Below are 24,304 nucleotides of genomic sequence, written 5' to 3' on the forward strand. Positions count from 1 at the left end.
TGGGGGATGGTGTCTTGTAATTGGAGATGTCTTTCAGGCCTTTCCAAACCGATACAGGGTCGTTGGCTGAAAATTGTTTTTTGAGCTTTTCAGAGTAGTTGCTCTGAGCTTCTTTGTCAGTGTGTTTTGGCCTGTTTATACAAGACTCTGTCCCCATTCCTGTAGGCATCCTCTTTGGCCTGAAGTTGCCTGAGTTTTGCAGTGAACCACGGTTTGTCAATGTTAAAGTTAAATGAGTCCTGGTAGGGATGCACATATCCTCAGTCACAGAAACTGATGTATGATGTTACAGTCTCTGTGAGCTCATCCAGATCGATGGCAGCAGCCTCAAAAACACTTCAATCAGTGCACTTGAAGCAGGCTTGTAAATTCCAGAGAGCCACAAAGCTGCATGTGGGACAGAGCGATGTATGGATGCATCCTTTATTGTGGTGTAATATTACTGTCTCTGGAAGGACATGTAACGTTCTGTCTGTTTTTTGGCAGTTTTGGCATATTTGCTTTATTAAAGTCCGGGTGTTGTTGCTCCGTGTCTTTTGCAGCGCTGCGTTCACACATGCTTGCGGTGGAATGTAAACACTTATGAGAATGAGCAAGGAAAACTCCTGCAGCGAGTAGAACGGTTTACAACTGATGAAGAGCACTTCTGGATTTGGACAGAACATCTTCTTCAATGCTGTTACATCTGTACACCACCTTTCTTTGATGTAGAAGCATGTCCCACCACCACTCAAATTCCCAGCTGGAAGCCCGGCAGATGTAATGTGCTGTCCGGAATGGGTTCATTTAGCCAGGTTTCAGTGAAACATAGAGCAGCAGAGTTTAAAAAGTCCATATTGTTTGGGACAGGAGAAGAAGTTTGTCCGTTTTGTTGGTGAATAATATGGTAATTAATGATTACCATATTGATGCACCATGGTTCTCCGAGGTACTTCAAAGAATGCAATAGTTACTGTGGTACATGACAATAAACAAAGTATTTCCATGGGACTCTGGGGAAGGAAAGAAAGAAAGAAAGAAAGAAAGAAAGAAAGAAAGAAAGAAAGAAAGAAAGAAAGAAAGAAAGAAAGAAAGAAAGAAAGAAAGAAGAACTGGAGAGATCAAGAAAGAGATGAACTACTGAGCACAAATCTCTTTCTCTCTGAACACTTGAGTCAGGGTTAAAGGCACACAATTTATTAGTGGCTAAAGGCTCATTATTTCTAATAGTAGCTTAAATTGAGCCAGAGGGACAAATCCAATAAGGCTGTAGAAGCAACGACCGACATCCAAAGGATTACCACAGTCACTAGATAATCACTTATAATGTTTTTTTTTTTTTTTACATGGACGTCTGGAGAACATTCAAAACATAGCATTTAGCATTAGCCTGTGTCTGTAGCCATACCTTAAATACCCTCCTCCTCTTTGTAGTTGTGTATCTAATTCCGTAGCATGTACCATAGGCTTTATGGTGGATTTTGTCATACTGCAGGTTTGCATATGTAATCAGAAGCACAGTACTTTCTCTGGGGCTTTGGAATGCTCGTTTCCTGGTGACTTTGAGAGGTTCTGCACCACCAGCTGTGCTGATAGCCAGTGTAAGATGGCCACAGCAAATGTATTCTGTTATGATAATGCAGTTGTTTTAATTTTGTGGCTGCTGAATTAATTAATGTATGTTCCCACTGGGTCATTTTCCTCAAGGTTGACAGGGTTAGGAAAATAACAAACACAAATCAAGCCTTTTCAACAATGGGGCAAATAAGAACAGCAACAAACTACATGACTTGTGGCTCACCTGACAGGAAATTCAATACTGGTTAATATTATATTCCAGTAGACATATGTTTGTAGTGCATTGCATGTGTCTGGGAGTGTACTGTATTCTTGCTTATACATTCATTCCTGTTGTCTGTATGTTTGTGTGTAGGGCAAACATGTCAGCTATTCAATTATTTAAGAGTTCACTTCTATACATTATGTATAAGAGGTGGGAAAGGCTAGACAGGTCTGGTGTGCTGTCTATAATGAATGGGCCTGAGGTGTGACAATTTGTAGTCATGGAGAGATACAACCATAGTCAGAAATTTAGAGGCAGTAGATCAAAATACTCTGGCTTCACTTTTCAGGACTAGTGGCATATTTCTTGACACTGTGTCCGAAATCGCCCCCCATACCCTCATTCACTATTGCTCAAATTGGTCCACTGATATAGTTCACTTGAAGGAGCAAATAAAAATGATTGAACAAATTTGGACACTGAGTGTTCCGGAAGGGCTGCCACTTTTGCATAGTTTGTGCTTGCTGTTTAATAATTATTTGAAACTTTGCAACCTGACTGCTCCAGTAGTAAGATGAAAAGATTTACTGTATCTTAAACTCTGTCATGGAAACATCTAGGTTACTAATTTAACCGCCGTTCCCTGAAGGAGGGGACGGAAACTTTACGTCGGACTGACATCATGGGGTATTGCCATGCACCAGTACCCAGGAGGAAGCAAACACCGAGTGGAGTGAGCTCTCACCCCAAGGGGGCATGGCTCGCCTTGGGAATGGTACACTAAGGCGATGGCATCCACCATCCAGTGGGCCAACCTCTGTTTGGAGACAGCCTTTCCCTTTTGCTGACCTCCAAAGCGCAGACAAAGAGCTGCCCTGAGCTTCTGAATCTCTACGTGCGGTCCACATAGACGGCACGTAGATGTGCGAACTGGGCACAGCCACACGAGGGGTGGACGGGATGCCTTCGGTCTTCCCGGAGCCGGTTCAGCCAGAAGGGGACACCCTCTGTGACGAGCAGGCTGGGGGCCAGCCCATGGCGGCTTAGTGTCAGTGTCGCGCCGGGACAAGATGTGCTTTATGGCCTCCGTCTACTTTTGGACGCTGGATGCTTTTGAACTGCTTTTAAAAACGCTGATCGCCCATGCTTGCTCTTTTAGGGAACTGTTCTTTCAGCCAAAGCACCCTGGGATAAATTATGCACAGTATGGACATCGTGCTGGATACACACACCGCTGGACCACCTTCTGTGATTATTTTGTTTATAGTGTTAATAAAAGTGCCTGCTGCAATTAGATATTGCCTAAACTACTCTCTTGCTGGATCCACCACCATCACATCTACCCAGCATTGCATATGCCCACTTTAAACCTAGCAAGTTTAATGGCACCTGAGATTTGATATTGTCTTCAGTTGTATGGAAAATAGCTACTCAGACATTCTGCATAGCCCATAATCTTTTGTGTTCCATGGAATAAAGAATATAATAAGCGGCAATAAGTGACATAAGAGCAATTGAGGAGCTCTTTTCCAAAACGGGATAAATCCATGTCAGTAGTTTTCAGGAAAATTACATTTTTTACCTAGACACACACATTTTGTGAATATTCAATTTATCCTGTTAAAATGTTTTTTTTGGCTCAGTCTGAACATGTTGAACAATGATTATTAAATCAAACAACAATATTGTTGATGATAAATTCAAAGTTAATTTATTTATTTTTTCAAAATGCTATAAATCCATCAATGTTTGGAAAAAAATGATGGTTTGTCTTTTAAAAAACAAACAAACAGAACATGCAACATATAATCAGGTACTCATAGTATAAATGAATATAAATTAAATAAGTGCAAATGCATGAAATAAATAAAAGCCAAATAAAATAAATAGTAAAATAAACTCCCTCCCCCTTTCAGTATTCTCCTTAGCAGGGGTTAGGAACTGCTTTTGCTTAACATATCACCTTTCACACACACACACACACACACACACACACACACACACACACACACACACACACACACACACACACACACACACACACACACACACACACATCTCTCTCTCTCTCTCTAAATTCAATATGCTTTATTGGCATAAAAAAAAATAATACATTTTGTATTGCCAAAGCATCAAAACCTCATAGAAAATGTGTGTGTGAGCCCTGCTCTATAGCAATGACATACCATGTAACAACAACATAATGTCCAATCATATGTAACAACAATCACATCTTTGCACATATCCCTGCACTGTTTACTGGCCGCATTTTGTACTTTTGCACTATCATCACTACACACAATCTACCATAGCACCTTATCATGGTCAGTGTATCAAAGGCCAGTCTATCTATCAGTAGGCTAGTAGAACTATTCAGTACTTTTAATGTCACGTTAGCAGGCTTCTTTACAGGGAAATATCTTTATCGCGAGGGGGAAACCTTTCTGAAACGAAAGTTGTACTCACAAAACACTTTTATGAAGGTCGCCTTGCAAACGGGCACTTTCTCCAGATGTCTGTTGCACAAAAGACTGTACTTAACAGATACATTCCGGTCTTTTTGTTTGTTAATGTCCTGGACTTTCGGACGCTTCCTTGTCACTTGCGTGATGTCCAGGAGATGAAGTATGGCCTGGTCCTGGTCAACCTTGTTTTGTTTTTCATAAAAATAGTTGAAATTTACCATCAGATCGTCCGGCGACAGCCTCTCGGCCTGACAGAAACCTTTGGCGGCAGCTTTGTGTTGACATCCCACTGTTGGTATTAACGCGCCACCCGAGTGACGAACCTTCTTTTTTTGTTGTTTTTTGTGATTTTCTTTGTCCAGTCTGCGTTTTCTACCCCCAGGTGTAGGTCTCACTGGCTCATCAAGGCCATCAAAAGTGTTACTACAGTTTAAAGCACTCATTTTGAGGAATGAATGAACATGAACAAAGTAACAAACCTCTGTTCAGATCGCCGCCAATTTGGATTGCGTAGAACGCTCACCGAATTCTCATTGGTTGAGAGGATATACCCCGTTTTGGCTAAAAATAGGTTTGGCGCTTATCTCGTTTTGGAAAGAAACTGCATCTTGCAGTACATTTTAAACAAGTAAATATAGCGATTTGGCATGACACGTTGATGGAGCATTGAATAGGTTCAGAACACAGCAAAATGACATGACAAACTCATTTTTTTTTTAAATGGCGTTTATCCCGTTTTGGAAAAGAGCTCTTCAATTAAATCATGATAAATCCTATGAACTATACCTTTAAATGGATCGCATTATGCATTTTGTTGGTGTTCTCTACATTAGTAAAATGGTGTTCTCTACATAAGTAAGCACTGTTTCTGAACTCCCTGAAATGGCTAGATTGTAGTCTTGAGTTTTCATCTGGAAACGTACATTACTGAACAATTACTGCCCAAGGCAGAAGCCAAAAAAAGAGGTGAGGGCTGGTTGATTTCCATTAGTATGTTAAAACTCATGGTTATGGTAAGGGGTGTGACATTTCTGAAACACACTTGAAGCAGTTGACCAATCACAACACACTTGACCAATCAGAGCACACTGTGCTTTTTGGAAGAAGGCGCTTTATGGAGACTGGAGTGCGTTTCCCAAAAGCATTGTTAGCCAGCTATGGTTGCTAGTTTTATTGAATTCTATTGGTAATGACGGAACTTGCGACCATAGTTGGCTTTGTGAACACACTCCTGAGCATTAAAAGACAGACTAGGAAGAGAGGTGTTGCAACAATGTTAAAAATATGAAAAATGTTTTTTGAAAAATCAAGTATGAAACTCTATGCTAGACACCCAAAAACAAATTAAGACTTTAAAAAAGGGGCGTAATAGATCCCCTTTAATAGGTTTTTATGATTTACTTAAATCAGTGTCTATCTGACATGGGAGAGGCTGATGTAGGTGTTTGTGTCAGCATGCATTTAGAACGTCTGTCTCAGAGGAGCGGAGAGTAACCCACAATCCTTCAACAGGATGAATGAATGCTGTACGTTTCCTCCCCTAATCACAATTCATCCCCTTGAACCACAGGCAGTGAACATGCCTCATGCTCTGTAAGGAGGATGCACAATGAACAAGCGAACTGGGGAGTTGAATGCCGACAGTGGGGGGACGAATCAGTAAATGTGCTTACACAACTCAAACACATGCTGGCTCGACACTTTCCAACAACCAACTGTCTCTCAATGTCTCCAGAGGAGCCTTAAGGGTAGAGATGGGATTTTAAAAAATGCCTTTCCATCAAACGATTCACAGCTGACCACCACGTTCGTGTCCAGACCTCAACTGTTTTTCATCTACAATGCCAAGAAACAAAGTTTGGTTGTGCATTTCACCCACATGTGCCCACACAGCATTATTTATAGTTCTGAGTACTTCACGTGAACTGAGTGAACACATGACTGAAACATGCTTACGGCATTCAAATGTGGTGTTATGATGGAGGTTCATTTTAATGCTGTAACAGCAAACTTTCCCTTACATTAATTTTGTTTGATTATGGCTGTGTGGTTTGTAGCTGCAAGGTTAAAAAGCTGGTGTTGGTGCATTCCAGTGTCAGGTCAATAGGTCAAGGTAAAAAGCAGCGTGCCTGTTTTGTCGGCTACTCATTCAAGAGAATTGTGTATTTCTATTGTTGGCTTCAAGACGGAAAGCAGAGAACAGGTTGACAGAGCCAGAGCCATCTTCCCAGCACCCAGCAGACATGTCCTATAATGAGCGCTGTTGGTGGTATTCTCTTTTTTATTTTTTATTTTTTTATTTTTTTTACTACAGATAGACAGAAGCAGTAACTCAGAGTGTTTATACTTTCATTTATAGAAGTCCGAGGAGATACTGATCCTGTTTTCCACAGAAAATACCATTCTTGGGAATCTGTTGAAGTTGTTTATTTTTGGTAGCACATTCTTGCTCTTGGTTTTATTGGGTACTTTAATTTAAAATAATGGTTTAAAACTGTTTATTTCAAATAACAAGGCAATTTTCACCAAGTGATACATTTTGATATTAATATTTTATAATACTATTAAATATCATTAATTTAATCATTTTAATTATATTTATTTATAATACTAATAATAATCATTTATTTAAAACATTTATTTACAATAATAATATTATATATTTAAAATATAATACTTATAATTATTATTATTTTATAGTAATTATTATTATTATTATGCTTTTGTGATTGAAAATGCTAAATCAATTCTGCGATGGGTAGGTTTAGGTTAGGGGCTAGAAAATGTCATTAGCTCAGTATAAAAAATGTCTCGGGTTACGTATTGTAACCCTCGTTCCCTGAGTGAGGGAATGGAGACGTCACGTCGGTAGGAGTTACCAACGAATTGGGATCATGCTAGGGAGACCAATTGCCTTCGACTGAAACTAAAACGAGCCAATGGACATTGGCATGCATGATTTGCATTCTGCGCCCTGCCTGCCAGTGCGGGTATAAAGCGGAAGCGCAAGCATACACAAATCGATTTACGCTGAAGAGCCGAACGGTGTCTGGTCCTCCGCGAAAGTACATCAACCATGGCGACGGGACGTGACGTCTCCGTTCCCTCACTTAGGGAACAAGGGTTACCATACGTAACCGAGACGTTCCCTTTCGTTCGGTCACTCCTACGTCACGTCGGTAGGAGTTACCAACGAATTGGGATCCCTAACAAAACACCATGGTGCTGGCCCCTTCCAGCGCCCGGCTTAAGCTTCCCGCCGACCATTTTTTTGTTACTTCTCTTTTCTTTTCTTTTTTTTTATGGCGAAAGCTTAGCTAGGAAGAGATCACACTGCTGTTCCGCAAGACCCGCTCAGTGGAAATTGGATAACGCTGGGAAAGCGTGCCCAACCGTAGGGGGGAACGCTGCGGAGCCACAAACTTCCTGAAGGGAGGCACTAGGAAAACACATGTGCACTAGCCCGTGGGGTAGTGAACACATGGCAGTCTCAGAGGTAGTCCCACTCAGGTAGAGCTTACTACTCAGCAGTGACGACAGAGCGGACTCTGTCGAGGGGAAGACACTGGCTAGCCCGGGGGGTAGCAGCATTGTGGAGAAACACACATGGGGTCGCCGTAGGGACCACTAACATATGGAACCCCAGCGTAATACCAGCTCATTAGTGACAAGTAACAGGCCTGGAGTCCGGCGATTCGCTTGCCTGGCGCCGGAGGGGTGACGGAGGAACTCACGAGGTTAGCCGTTTGTTGGGTAACCAACGGAGCAGAAAAATGCACGTATCTGGCCCATGGGGCGAGAATGGTGTAGCAAGCCGACACTAACCTAATTCCTTGCGCTACTGGCCATAGCGAGAACACGGGAGGAAACAGGTTCTACACGAAGGCTTAAAAACCTAGCGAACGTGTTAGGTGTCGCCCAGCCAATGGTGTTAGGTGTCGCTCTGCAGATATCTGTCAGTGAGGCCCCTTGAGCCAGCGCCCAGGAGGAGACAACACTCCTAGTAGAGTGTGCCCTCAACCTAGGTGGGCAAGGCACGTTCTGGGACTCATAAGCCCGGACGATAGCATCCACTAACCAGTGGGCTAACCTCTGCTTGGAGACAGCCTTCCCCTTCTACTGGCCTCCGTAACAGACGAAGAGCTGGTCTGAGGTCCTAAAGCTTTGCGTTCTGTCCACGTAGCAGCGCAGAGCGCGAACGGGACAGAGAAAAGCCAGGGCTGGGTCTGCCTCCTCCGGGGGCAGCGCTTGCAGGCTCACTACCTGATCTCTAAACGGAGTGGTAGGAACCTTGGGCACATATCCGGGCCAGGGTCTCAGGATGACGTGAGAGAAGTACAGCGCGAACTCTAGGCACGATTCGTCGACCGAAAATGCCTGCAGGTCCCCTACCCTCTTGATAGAGGCCAAAGCCAGCAGGAGAGCTGTCTTCATCGACAGGACATTTCATTCGACTGCAGGCAAGTGCTCAAATGGGGGTCTCTGAAGTGCTCTGAGCACTAGAGTTAAATCCCAAGATGGTACGGGGTGCGGATTATGAGAGGGATTCAACCTCCTGGCACCCCTGAGGAACCTGATGATCAGGTCGTGCTTTCCCAATGACTTACCTTCTACTGCATCGTGATGAGCGGCTATTGCGGCAACATACACTTTGAGGGTGGAGGGAGACAGCCTTCTCTCCAACCCATCTTGCAGGAAGGAAAGGACGACATCGATCGGGCAAGTTCAGGGGTCTTCCCGGTGGGAAGAACACCAGACGACGAACAGGTTCCACTTCAAAGCATAGAGGCGCCTCGTAGAGGGGGCTCTAGCGGAAGTGATGGTGTCTACCACTGCCTGTGATAGCCCACCTAGAACCTCCACGTTCCGTCCAGGGACCTGACATGGAGTTTCCAGTGGTCAGGACGTGGGTGCCATAGGGTGCCCCGTCTCTGAGAAATAAGGTCCTTCCTCAGAGGGATCGGCCAAGGAGGGGCTGTTGCGAGGAGCATGAGTTCCGCAAACCAAGTCCGGTTGGGCCAATAAGGCACAACGAGCAGTCCTCGTCCTCCCTGACCTTGCACAGTGTCTGTGCAAGAAGGCTCACTGGGGGAAACGCATATTTGCGAAGGCCCTGGGGCCAGCTGTGTGCCAGTGCATCCATGCAGAGGGTTCCTTTGGACAGGGAATAGAACGACTGGCAATGGGTCGTGTCCGGAGAGGCAAACAGATCTATCTGAGCGGCTCCCAAGATTCCCCATATCAGCTGCCTGGGGATGGAATCGCCATTCTCCTGTAAGAGGCGGCTGCCGTGAGAGCTCGTTGGCTGCATGGTTGAGCACACCAGGGATGTGAATGGCTCGAAGCAACCTCAGATGCTTCTGACTCCATAGGAGGAGATGGCGGGCGAGTCGTGACATACGACGGGAGCGTAGACCACCTTGGCGGTCGATGTACGCAACGGTCATAATGCTGTCCGTACAGAGCAGTATGTGCTTGTGCTGAAGTAGCCCTCTGAGGCGGTACAAGGCTAAGCATACTACTTGCAACTCTAGGCAGTTGATGTGCCAATGCAGTTGGGACCCCGTCCACAGACCCAAAACTGCATGCCCGTTGTATGTGGCCCCCCAGCCATTGGCAGAGGCATATGTGAAAACCACAGCATGCCTGGACACCTGGACTAAGGGCACTCCAGCCCGTAGAAACGCAGGGTCTGACCAAGGGCTGAAGGTTTGGTGACAGTGCGGGGTGATGTTCACCCGGAACGTGCCACTCTGCCACGCCCATCTCGGGACTCGATCATGAAGCCAGCGCTGAAGCGGTCTCATATGGAGCAGACCGAGCGGCGTTACTGCGGCTGCGGCTGCCATATGCCCCAGGAACCTCTCTTGCGGCCGGCACCCTGCTGCCTAGGCGGAGGCTACTACTTAGGCTGGGCAGGGGCGGAGGTGGCGGCAGGAGGGCGCCCTCGGCGACGAGCAGCCGGAGGAGCAGCCGCCGAAGGCTGGGCAGCAGCAACCTGTCTCCAGGGCATGATTACCTCCGACTGCTTCTGGGCGGCGGAGAACTGTTGGGCGTAGCTCTCCATCGCGTCACTGAAGAGGCCACCCTGGGAAATGGGGGAGTTCAGGAACCTACTCTTGTCCGACTCCCTCATATCGGCCATGGTGAGCCAAAGGTGTCACTCCTGGACCACAAGTGTGGACATCGCCCGGCCCAGGGAACGTGCGGTGACTTCCGTCGCCGTTTGCAGCTCTTGGAGCACACCTGGATCGGTACCACCCTCCTGCATGTCACTGAGTGCTTTGGCCTGGTGAACCTGGAACGTGGGGGTCTTTCACCCTGGTGGGTCATTCCTCACTGTAATCCTCAGACCACCAATGGGATTAGCCGAAGTAGCCTTTTTCTGGAGTGAATCAGAAGAAGAACTAGATCGGGGAATCTCCAAAGGGACTCCCTCTTGTTTGAGGGTTCTCAGTCTTGATCTCAGCATCGCGATGGTCATGTTCCCGCAGTGGGAACATGACTCATTCACGAACCCTGCCTCAGCGTGTGCGAGGCCCAAACACGAGAGGCAGCGATCATGACCATCAACCGGTGACAGATATTGACCACATCCAGAAACACAGGGGTGAAACGTCATCCTGAAAAGGAAGCAATCTTCACTCGTGTTGCTCTTTCAGAAAATGCTCTCTTTATTGTGCTGAAGCACACAGGGACCAACGCGGCAACACAACGGGGAAACTGCAAGCCGCTGTGTGCACTCAACCGGATACCAGCTGTGACAACAGCTCTTTGAAAGAGGAGATAGCGTGAAGTAACAGCCGTTACCTGGGAGACTTGCGAAGATCACTGAAGCGTCGTAACACCAACACAGAGAGGTCTCGAAACAGCAGACTCGTTGAGCATGTAGAATCACTATCCCAAACGCTCATTCACTCAGAGGACACAACTGGTCGGCTCCGAAGCAGAAAGCGATTTGTGTATGCTCGCCCTTCCGCACTGGCAGGCGGGGCGCGGAATGCAAATCCTGCATGCCAGTGTCCATTGGCTCGTTTTAGTTTCACTCGAAGGCAATTGGTCCCTCTAGTATGATCCCAATTTGTTGGTAACTCCTACCGACGTGGCGTAGGAGTGACCGAACGAAAGGGAACAGGTTTAACCTTATTTTGATGGTCCCTTTAACACATTCTATTGACTAAAAGTAACATTGGATCCTACATGTCTACTAACTCTCTTTAGAGTGTTAGTCGAGTATTAGTAGACTGGTAGGGTTAAGGTTAGAATAAGTTGACATGTAGTTGCTAAGTTACTTATAGTCAGTAGAATGTCTGTTGGAGGACCTTCACAATAAAGATTTAACAGATATTAAACAGATAGTCTACTAATACTTTAATGAGAGTTAGTTAACATGTAGCTGCATAGTTGCTTGTTGTCAACAGAATGTTCACAAGGGACCATCAAAATAAAGTGTTACCAAAAACCTTACGCCTATGAAATGTCCTCATAATGGTAGAAGAACCAAAATGTGTGTGTGTTTGTGTGTGCTTTATAATATGTGTTTTGCACCGTCTGACATTCTAATACCATAGTATAATTTAAATGTATCCTGTAGTGTCTTGTAGAAACCATGGCAAATTAATATTGTAATGATTTGTTTATTATTATGACCCAAAGTATGTGGACATCCAGTTACCTTTATTCATTCAGCATACTTTATTTATTTTTTTATCCAAAACAACACACAAACAAAAGCACAGCACATACATTTAAATTTAAATCCACTGGCACTGATAGGGAGTTGGTCTTCCTTTTGCTTCCACTCCTCTAGGAAGGTTTTCCAGTCTGTTGGAACATGGAAGCAGGATTTTCTTCCATTCAGACACAAGCGCATGAGTGAGCTCAGGCATGATATTGGGCGATGGAGTCTGGCTCGCAGTCACTGTTCCAGTTCATCTAATGTTTGTGTCTGTGCACTAGAGTCATCATATTATAGGACACACTGTAGATTGGGGCAACATCTTTCTGATTGTGTGTGCTTGTCTCTGTGTGTGTGTCGCCACCATGCTGCTCTGACCTGTGTGGCTCAGGGGTCAGCTTTAGAAAACAGAGTGTTTCATCCATCATACCACAAAGCTGACAAACCTAGTCCAGCCTTATCTAGGATTCTGTCTCTCATCATCGCACCAAAAAAAATCAAAACAAAGAAGTCAAACAACTGCCTATTACATGACTGATCACTAGCCAAATAGGAAGTCATTGTTCTGAACCAATAAATCAGCCCATGAAAGCTCGCATGGCGTGAGGCTCGCTCGTCTCCCTCCAAGACTGACAAATGCGCCTTCAGTGAGAAAACAAGATGGATGAACTAGCAGTAATGACTTTGGACTGGCTGTGAGCATGTGCTCTCCGTTTTGGTGCCTCTTTTTCACACCAGAGTGTGTTAGGGATGTGCAAAGCTGACTGACCTGTCTCACATTTACAAAAAATTGCTCTCTCTTCCCGGAGAGGTGACTTTGGCTAGCTTCGGATTCTGCATGGTGAACTGAGTGAGTCACATTGACAGAGGCGTTCAAGTTTTCATTTGGATGTTGCTTCGTTTTATTGTGAATATGTAAATGTAACATTTTCACAGTGCATTGTGTAACAGGGTGGACCTTAACACAGTGGATGTTTTAAGCTAAAATAAAGTCCATTACTAGCTAGGAAAGATGCTAATAGAAGATTAGCATTTAACTTTAGATATATAAAACCTATTATCTATTTAAAAACAGGGTGGACATGTTATGTTTTACACTATCAGATAAGTGTTGATGACCACAGAGAGTCAGGACCTCAGTTTAACGTCTCATACGAAGGACGTGTACTTGTTACAGTATAAGTGTCCCCAGTGGACTGGCACCATTGTACTGTTGCTGCCGTCGCATCATCCAAGTGGATGCTGTACACTGGTGGTGGTTGAGGAGAGATCCCCTGATATGATTGTAAAACGCTTTGGGTGTACATCCTGTACATTAAAAGGGCTATATAAATGCCTCATTCATTCATTCGTAATCCAACCTTGGTTGCAAAATCACCTTTACCAGTCCAGGGGCAAAATCCAGACAGGAGGCGACTGACAAAGCTTGCAGATATCCTACCCTTTTGAGATAGATAATAGCAATTCGAAAATCCACCTTAAGAGTGAAGTCACCTTTATTTATATAGCGCTTTTTACAATACAGATTGTATCAAAACAGCTTCACAGTGATAACATGAAAATAATACAACAAAGTTTGTTTCTAGAAGAAAATTGTGTCATTGTCCACCTTAAGTAAGGCAGATCAATAATATTAAATGTCCCCAACTAAACAAGCCAAAAGCCAACACAACAGTGGCAAGAAACTGGGAGAAACCAGGCTCAGTCGGGGGCCAGTTCTCCTCTGGCCAACGAACGAACAGTGTATGATTATGATTCAGGCAGCATTACAGGTCAGAAGTCAGATTGGATCAGAACATTAAGAATATTTATCCAGTTCCATCTGGTTGGAAGTCGGAGTCATCACGCCGGAATGGAGTAAGAGTCAGAAGCTTCACTTCAAGTACCACAGAAAGATCCCAAGACGGAAACCACAGTCTGCTTATCGGCCTCAATCATCTGGCACTGTGCAGAAAACAGGACACCAATACATGTTTACCCACTGCCATCCCCTTGATCTAGTTGTGGCAAGTCAACATAGCGGTCACATAAACCTTAATGCTGCGTTCACACCAAACGCGAATATGCGTCTAAATTCGCGCCTGCCGCGTCTAGTTATACGCGTGACCACTTTGTGTTCATTCGCGCGTCAAGAGCGAAATCCTCGCGAGTAAAAACAAAAGTTTGAAGCGAAATGTACGCGCGTCACGCGCGTTGGAGGCGAAAGTTTTGAAACCCGTTGGCGGCCATCTTTTTTAGATGTTTATCGAGCATTAGCATTAGCATTAATCGAGAGAGTCACCGCTCGTATATGCTCTGGAGAGCAGAAACAACTGCGTAGGGGACATCGTCGCCTTACTCGGGTCCACCAGACCCTCCGGAGGGTTTCAGGAGTTTCACAATTTGCTCCAGGAGCTAGGTTTGATGGACCTAACGGTGAGGACGCTAACGAGGACAGCGTAGGCCGTATAAGCCTTGGCCTCGAGTGGTCTATGCCTGTCGAGCCCGCGCTCTACAGCCCGGTGCGAGGTTCACCCTCGCCCGCACCCACCCAATCTGTCATTTATTTTTGTTTTGATAATAAATGGAGCCAGCCTCCAAAAGTGAAACCTGTCCTGTGATTAATTGTTTGTGTTGTCTTTACATTAGGATAATAATGTTTCATATAATCTAGAATAGATATGGAATAAATAGCATTCAATACAAAATGAGTATCTCTCATATATTGAAATCGAGTTTTTATGTGAAAGATTTGCTTTGCACACCAAGCATTTTAGTCATATTACAAATAATTTATTGAGGCCAAACATAAAATAACATTATAAACTTTCACTTCACCACGTGACAGCAGCAAGCAGGCTCCTGATTGGTTAACCGTCCTTCGGATGAGACGTAAAACCGAGGTCCTGACTCTCTGTGGTCATTAAAAATCCCAGGATGTCTTTCGAAAGAGTAGGGGTGTAACCCCGGCATCCTGGCCAAATTTGCCCAGTGGCCTCTGTCCATCATGGCCTCCTAAACATCCCCATATACTGATTGGCTTCATCACTGTCTCCTCTCCACCAGTAAGCTGGTGTGTGGTGGGCGTTCTGGCGCAATATGGCTGCCGTCGCATCATCCAAGTGGATGCTGCACATTGGTGGTGGTTGAGGAGATTCCCCCTTCTATGTAAAGCGCTTTGAGTGCCGAGAAAAGCGCTATATAAATGTAATGAATTATTATTATTATTATTATTAACGCGGCGCGAATTGACGCAGAAGTTCAGATTTTTCAACTCCGGCGGCAGACGCAAATTCGCGTCAAACGCGAGAATGCACTAAAAACACTACATAAAACATTTGCGCTTAACGCGCTTAACACGCCAGACGCTCAATTCACGGCATTCGCGCGAACTTGACGCGCGAATGAGGCGTATTCGCGTCTACCGCGCCGCGCTAAACGCCTCATTCGCGCCGCAAGACCTCCAGACGCGCGTAAACGCGTCTTACCATTGACTTAACATTGAAATCACTCGCGCCAGACGCATATTCGCGTTTGGTGTGAACGCAGCATAAGAGTCACAGGGGGCAGTCCAGCTGACAGACATTCCCAAAGAAACTTCAGTACTAAACCAATTGTGCAGTCAACTTGCACGATGGTGTTGTTGAAACTCTGACGAAAATAAATGCCATTTAAAGCAAACGGCTTTCTAGTAGAAGGAGCCCAAGAATTGAGAATGGTATTGATTACTTCTGTAGAATTAGAATGTAGCCTCGGCCACATCTATACCATGGCATCCATCCCCAGAGGAGCTGGAGGATGGAGAGAATACCAAAGGGAACAGTGTGTTGACTCCTCGGAGGCAAACAAGTCCACTTCCTTGGAGTTGCCAATCCCTGGGCCTCAGCCCATGCATCAACAGGACATCTGCTTCCAAATTGAGGTGTCCAGGAATGTAAACTGCCCTCAGGGTGAGCAGTTTACCATCTGCTCAGAGCAGGACCTGCTGTACCAGCCTGAACAGGGGGCGCAAACGTCAACAGACCGAGAAAAAGGGCATAGCTTGTTTAAGAGCTCTATCTGGGAGCCCCATGAGGAAAGTCGACGTGCTGCCTCGGCAGTCGTGTGACCCGTCCCACGAGGTGCATAAGTAAGAGCCCCCTTATCATCAAAGAGAGTGAAACCAGAATGGAGCTTTCTGATGTCGAGAGATGATCAAGCCTAGAACCCCCAAACAAAGAACACATAGCTCATGTCGGTCATCCCCGGTAATAGAGCGGGGGAACGGCGAAACACATTTCCTAAACTTAGAATAAATTTTTTTTCACTCCTGTACTACAGACAAACAGAGACAGACAGTGACTGACAAGTGGCTTCTGAAGTCATGAAGCTGGTGATGCTCTCGAGCAGGTGTTATTTATAGAATTGATTAAGCACTGAGTTGCGTCACCTGACTTCATCTTAGGCCAATGCTTTGGTGTGTACTACAGATAGGCCTACAGGACTCAGATAAAGGCAAATTGTGTGATTTCGGCTGCAGCCTATGACTGATTCTTCTTGGAGTTGCTTTTCTTCCAAGGAAATGATGTCACTTCTTGCAAGTCATGTGATTTAGGGCATAAACTTAAGATTTTAAAGGGCAAGTAGCACCTATGTAACAGGGTGCACTAAAGTTGGAGGGACTTAAACTAATTAAATGGTTTTACACATAAAAATATGTATCACAATAAATTGTAAAAGATAAATATTATTATTATAATTATTCTTAGATACTAATCATTATATGTATTAGCCGGGGTACATCTATGCATGGAAAATCATGTTGCATGAAAGTTGATTTACATTTTTTGTAAAATATGCAGTATTGTTTAATGGGGACATACAATCCACCAAACTATACTGTAGGAATGACCCTGCTGCTGTTTTTCACTTATAGGTTGTATTTTGCCTAATCAGGCATGTGATAATGAGGCTTTGCGCTGGGTGGAGTGTTATGGTCTCGGCCTGTGTTTGTGTTTGTGTAGCATGAGGCAGATCGGCATGTTCAGACACGCTGTGCTGCTGATGTTAACAGAAGAGGTGTTTATGGCCTTTTCTGATTACAGTCGCACCTCACTGCCAGGCACAAGATGTTCAGAGTAAACCACCACTGCGGCACACAGTGGCAAAGTTACTTCACACAAAGGTCTTGGTGTGTCTTCAGCTAAACACCTCTCTGGAACCTTGCCAACAAGTGATTTTTATTTATTTATTTATTTTGTATCTCCATCAGTAAAATAATCTAGCAGATACCTATTTGATGCATCATGAAGACTGGAGTAATGATGCTGAAAATTCATCTTTCCCATCGAATGAATTAAATCAGTGCTCAAAGTAACTATCGCAATGCTGATGACAAAATGTGCAACCCATTTGAATTCTACCCCCAAATGTTCAAACTACACACTTGCAACCAAAGGAGACAACCAATCCACCATCTCGCACCAAGATGAGCGAGAAGAAGAAAAAGAGCCTACTTCACCTTTCCAGGAGGAGACATTGAGTGAAGCGGCGCCCGAGGCTTCCCATTTCCAGGACATGCATATTTCATCGCTGGAATTCCACGACACAAAATTTTGTTTAAAACAAGACCAAATATAGGTCTATATTCCAAAACATTTTCAAATTACAACCATTTAAGATTTCTTAAATGACAACCATTTCTCTGACATCTAAAGTTTGGCCTAAATTGGGTCTTTGGGTCTAGGTCTTATACATAACATTGATATAAGTGATCACCCGGATTTATATCTAAGCCTACCTATTTTGTATTTATATGAAGCATTCGCAGGCAAATTTTCTTTATGTATTTCCCTGGTGGCGAAATCAGGCACATTTAAATGTCAGGAAACACAATTCCTTGCTGCATGTCAATATCCATGGACCGCTGGATCTTTGGTAAGTTGTAAGGGATACTATCGAGTCCAACCTTTAGTTTAACTGATAATCGTTTCTCGCGTTTTGTCAGTTTCCCCAATTAAATCCAGTCACGCAGCAGACTCTTTTGCCATTCAGTCCGGCTGAGGGGGCGTGTTCCGGCGGGAAAGTGACGTCAATGCCCTCTATATGCTACTAAGCTCTTGCATGACATCTGAACTCTTGTTTTGGGTTGTTTTGGGTTGGTGCATATATCCTCTCTTCTTCTTCTGCTATATATCTGTACATTTCTGACCTTCCGAAAACTTCCATGTTAGTCATTTAAAAGCTTTTATTGACAGCTGGCTCATAAAACAAGGGGTCTGCGAATTGGCCTACCTATGACGTCAGAGAGCAGTGAAATGCTGCCTCAACAGAAGAAGACCAACGCCTAATTCTGTAGCTCCGACCACCATTTCGTACATGACATATAATAGGTAAATAACATAGGCCTACGTGGCGCTAAACCTGATCGAGCTACTAAGCAATAAAAATGCCGTTGAAGATTGTAAAATATAGTGCAGTGCCTGGTTGTGGAAGAACACAGTCGCTGCATAAGCTTCCTTCATATTCCAATTTTAGGAATGCGTGGTTGAACTTTATTTTTAATGAAATTCCAGCTCACGTGGGTGAGACATTGTGCGTTTTTTCGCTTCATTTCATCACGGTTTCTTTTGTAAACAAGACACAGGTCAAGGCTGGATTTGCAGACAGAATGAGATAAAAAAACGATACTGTGCCTTCTATATTGTATCCGACAGGAATGGTGCAACACACTTATGTGAGTACATTTTTTATATATATATATATATATGTGGTAGTATTGCATTGCTACAGATTGTTTGATATCTACTGATTATGTGTACGTGTCTAACGAGTCCCAGAAGGGTCCAACTATGAAGGACATAGCTTGTCATAATTAACAATAACTTACTATGCTGTCATAGGCTGGAGTATCCTTTGTATTTAAGGTGTTGTTGGCTCATTGTCCTGCGATTCGTGATCAGACACTGGTTCGAACATGTATGGGCGAATCATTCCGGTTGCCATTTTTCCACATTGGAAGTTTTCAAAACAATTCCCCACGTGAACTGACGGTCGAAAGTTATTATAATATGCAAAACTTATATCCAATCATATCAGTGGGTGTTTACTTCCAAGCCTTCAATGCGGCACGCCCATAAAATCCAAGCGTTTCAGGAGTTGGGCGCAAAACCAGGGTAGAAAATAGCCTATTACTTATTCATTATTATGTTTTTGCATGTAAAAACCATGCGAACGCTATAAGTTGATCTCAAACAACAGTATACATTTTTTAAAAAACCAGTTCATGACCCCTTTAACTGAAATAAAATAAAATTTTATTTCATTTAAATTCTATTTAAAAATAATTAAGAACTATATAGACATTTTTAAAAAGTCTGAAACCTCATTGAACATCTAATTTAAACCTATAAAAAGAGAGAGATTCTGAAATCCATTTGCTTCACTCAAATTTGAATGTTAATAGTATAATTAAAAAAATAAAAAGAGAAAAATTTGAGAAAATACAATAATAAAAATAGAAGCAGTTTCACTATTGGTCTATCTATTGAAGCCAAGTATCACAAAGGCACTTTGTTTCTGTCGGAGGTACTACAGTATGAGCTTGTGAAAACCACCCACTCCTTATTCTTTAAGCAAACCCTTGGAGGAGCCATGGTTGATACCCTCCAGATGAAGAATATACAACTGAATTCATTACAATGGCAATAAATAAATAAATTATAAAACAAAGGCGAGATAAATATTCCCCCTGAATGGGGAGTGAAAAGAGAGGGTGAAAGAGGTTTATTGCAGTAGTAGTGATCCAACATACAGCGAGCGCTCAGGGCAGCTCTGCTAACTATAGTGCAGGAGAAGCATTCTGCAGCGCTGCCAAGCTCACACACAGAGCTGTCAATCACAGCACCATCTCAGTATTCAGTGTCGGGCACTGAAAGTCACCCGGATTCCTCTTGGAAATCTGCATGTTTTTTTTTTCTACTAGATCAAAGCCAGATTCTGTTTGTTTTATATCTTTTTTTTCATATGAATTCATATTCTTTCATTTTTTTAGAAGGATATGGTTTAAGGCCAGTTTAAAATTACAATACTTTTTCATGCAAAGCCTCTTACAGCAGACCTACACAAAACACTAGTATTTCATAAGTGTGTGTGCGTGTGTGTGTGTGTGTGTGTGTGTGTGTGTGTGTGTGTGTGTGTGTGTGTGTGTGTGTGTGTGTGTATGTGTGTGTGTGTGTCAGTCCACCTCTCGCACTGCATTATTCTGTATGAATGAGGTACATTTGCTCTCTCCCAGTGCTGAAAGCTTCTGTTGATATCCTGTATAACACAGGCTCTTATTTGAAAATAATCCTCCAGAGGTGAGAGGAACCTCAAATGCTCTCAGTCAGGAGGGCATGACAGGGGAGAGAGGAGCGAGCCGCTTCAGATTCCTCAGATTCTAGCCCATCTCTCATCAGCAGAACAGAGATGCCGCTCTCTCCCCCCTTCAGCCTTATATAAACCACTCACATGAGAGACAGACCGAAGGAGAGAGAAGGAGAGGACACAGTAGATGGTCATTTACTGCCCAAGGCCTTCATTGTGAGTCATACGCAGCAGTATGGAATGTAAAGAATGTAGTCCAGGTCACCTCAAAATCAAAACAGGGAAATAGACAATATTATTACATTACATTACATTACATTACATTACATTACATTACATTACATTACATTATCTGTGTTGTTTTTGTTAACTAAAACAAAAGCTATTAGAATAGTCTTCATTCATTGAAATAAAGGTGAAATAAAATAAAATGTAAAAGATTGGAAAGAAATTGGAAAAAGCTCTCTCTCTCTCTCTCTCTCTCTCTCTCTCTCTCTCTCTCTCTCTCTCTCTCTCTATATATATATATATATGAAGAGTTCAGATGCAAAAGCCTCTAAGTGCCATCTGAAATTTTCTTCTACAATGATCATTTTTATCAAGTTCAATCATTTCATTTAAATGGCAATGCACATTACCTATTTATTGTCATTTAAGTGAAATTACTTAACTTAAATATACAAGCTTTATAAAAATTATCATTCTAGAAGAAAATTTCAGATGGCACTTAGAGGCTTTTGCATCTGAACTCTTCATATATATATATATATATATATATATATATATATATATATATATATATATATATATACATATATATTATTATTATTATTATTTAACATTTTAGGATCATTAAACACCCAATGAAATAAAAATAAAGATGTTGGTGGATTGAATCAGCTTTGAGATCAGCAAAAAGCAAGTATACTTCTAAAATCTGACAAAAAATAAATATAATTGAATGCATATACACAATTATAATATGGATTCCTTCTCTTCTTGGACAATTAAATACAAATTTCAGTTGTTTAAATTGTAAAGGATGGCACCAGCAAAGGCAAGTTCATGGGTTCGAGTCCCAGGGAATGCATGAACTGACAAAATGCATATACACTGAATGCACCTTAAGTCACTTTGGATAAAAGCGTGTGCAAAATCCAATACACAGATTTTTCTCCAATCAAATTAATTACTATATGATCTTACAACAATGCATTGTGAAAGCTTTTTTCAAGGCACATAACTGCAAATGTTTTTCTCATCACTGTAATGCAAAATTGTGTATTATTTCAATTATATTTTTAAATGGTTTAAATAATGAAGTATTCATACATAATTCTTTAAACTTTGACCCCACTCTCAAATCTGCACTCACTCAAATGCACAAACTTCTGCACACAGAGCCACTCATTCTTGGAAATGTGGCTCTTTATTTAGCGCAGACAGCCAAGGCTGTGCCCTATTATATGTGGAAGTTACGTTAGCATGCCGTCATCAAGAGACAAAGAAATGTGTCAGGTAACTGGATAGTGGTGGAATGTATTTTCCGAAGCATGGCAATAGAATAGGTATGTGGTCAGCTGGTTCACTCAAACGTTAGTGCTGTGTGGTGTTTCAGAATGTGAACTTCTGACCCTGGAGTCACCTGTCATGTCAAATGAGCTGTGACGTCTCTCACTCTCTATCTCTCCCCCTCACTTCTGTCAGTGGACCACAGCTGCCATTTTCACACTTCTACACACACACACACACACACACACACACACACACACACACACACACACACACACACACACACACACACACACACACACACACACACACACACACACACACACACACACACACACACACACACACACACACACACACACACACACACACACACACACACACACACACACACACACACACATTACCTTATACACACTGAACACATATCCTTCCTTCAATGGAAGACTTTTCCCAACAATTTAAGTTTAAAAATAATATGTTGCTTTAATACCGCACTACTCAATTTCATATTTATATACAGTTGTAATCAAAAGTATTCAACCCCCATTGCAAATCAGGTTAATTGACAAAATGTATAGACTTTCAGCTGTTTGCAACGAACAAATCAAACAAAAGTTTGAAATAGCTCAACACAACAAATGTTCCCAGAGACACGGTTGGAAGCATAGTTCGCAAGTTCAACGTTAAAGGAACCGTGGTTACACTTCCTGGACGGGGCAGAAAAAGGAAGCTATCAACGATTGTAACCAGGTTTCTTAGAAGGCAGGTTCAGAAAAAACCCTCGAATGACTGCAAAATATCTGCAGCATGACTTGGTGGCAACATACACTGAGGTTTCAGCTTGCAAAGTAAGGTGCATATACTAAACGCATGCCAGAACTCCAGGACATACACCACTACTGACCCAAAAGCACAATAAAAGTGCTCAGAATCATATAAATAAGCCACATAAGTTTGGGGATTAATTCCAATAGGACAATGATCCCAAGCAAACCTCAAATTCCACCAAGGCTTGATTGCAGAAGAAGCCCTGGAAGATTCTACAGTGGCCATCACAGTCACCGGACTTGAACCCCATAGAAAATCTCTGGTGGGCTTTGAAGAAGGTGGTTGCAGCACACACACCCAATAATATTACTGAACTGGAGGCCATTGATCATGAGGAATATGATAAGAATCCTCAGAAACGCTGCCAGAAGCTATATGTATGTATGTATGCAGTACACCACAAATACACATCCAATACAGTTAAGCTTTTTTTTTATGAGAGCAAGGTATTTGTGTGTACATGTTCCTCACTCCCGGCAAGTCTTGAATACAAAACATAACTGGCAAAGTTATGAAACCTCTCTTCAGCACAGTGTATGATTGACAGGTGATTGAGCGATTGTCAAAAAAAAAAAAAAAAAGATTAACTGATGATAATATGCTTTCTTTAGCAAAGTTACTCCATGGATTGCCTCCTAATTCAGTCTGTTTTGTTCATGTTGATGCAGTAGTATTCTTATTTCAGCAAGCTTCACATTGATTTGCTGCCAACATGGCCTACTGCAATCCATGACAGGGAATTGGAGAGAAATGTCACAGGCAGTCGTTTAGTCTGTCACTCCTCTTCCATTCTTAATCAGTGAGTGTGACAGACCTCCGACCGAAGAGGGTGAAATTTCAGCAAAAACAGTCGGTAGGCATGACATCCACTTCAAAAATCACATTGTTTAGAGATGACTACTGGGACGCCACCTTTTGTCAATCAGAAAACTTCAAGTACCTTTCTCTCTATGAATAATTTTGCATGTTCGGGGTGGCTGACATTGGGTTTGATGTCTGTAGAGGATGAAGATGTAGAAAGAGAGGCGTTGGAGTTAAATTTAGTCATCTGGTGGTTAATAAGACAAGTGACTTGCAAAATATTAGGGAACTTATTCATAAGTGTGTGTTTATTCAAATAGGCTACAGTATGAGTGACAAGTTCATTTGAGCACCACACTTGATCACTCAGAAGGGCACAATTGCAGTAGATTGAGGGTGTGTGTGTGCATGTGCATGTGTGTGTGTGCGCGTTTGTGATATTACCATCCCCACAAAGATGGTAATACCAAGTCAAGTCAAGTCACCTTCATTTATATAGCGCTTTTAACAATATGGACTGTTTCAAAGCAGCTTTACAGTGATAATAGGAAATTAAAGTAACAGATATAGTTTTGGCTTTACAGCAGCTCTAGAATAAAGTTATTGTCCAGCTAAAGTTAGTTTTGATCGATTCACTTCCGTTGCAAAGATCATTAGTTATTCATTTAGGGGCCGCTTACACGACACCGTTCTAACAGAAACCCCTTAGATTAACACGCTCCAGCTCGCTCATTCGCACAATAATGCCTGGTGGCTCGAGTAATAAATATGTTTTTATTATACATTTTTTTATCTCTGCGCAAGCTTTAAAAACGCAAACCTGTGAAAATGCTGACGGCGTGCACATGCGTATTACGTGTTAAGTTTAGGTATGCGCATTTGAATATATATGTGCGCAAGAAATCTGAAATCTGTGACCAGAAATCTGTG

This window comes from Leuciscus leuciscus (assembly GCF_965113295.1).
Source record: "Leuciscus leuciscus genome assembly, chromosome: 7".
Lineage (NCBI taxonomy): Eukaryota > Metazoa > Chordata > Actinopteri > Cypriniformes > Leuciscidae > Leuciscus > Leuciscus leuciscus.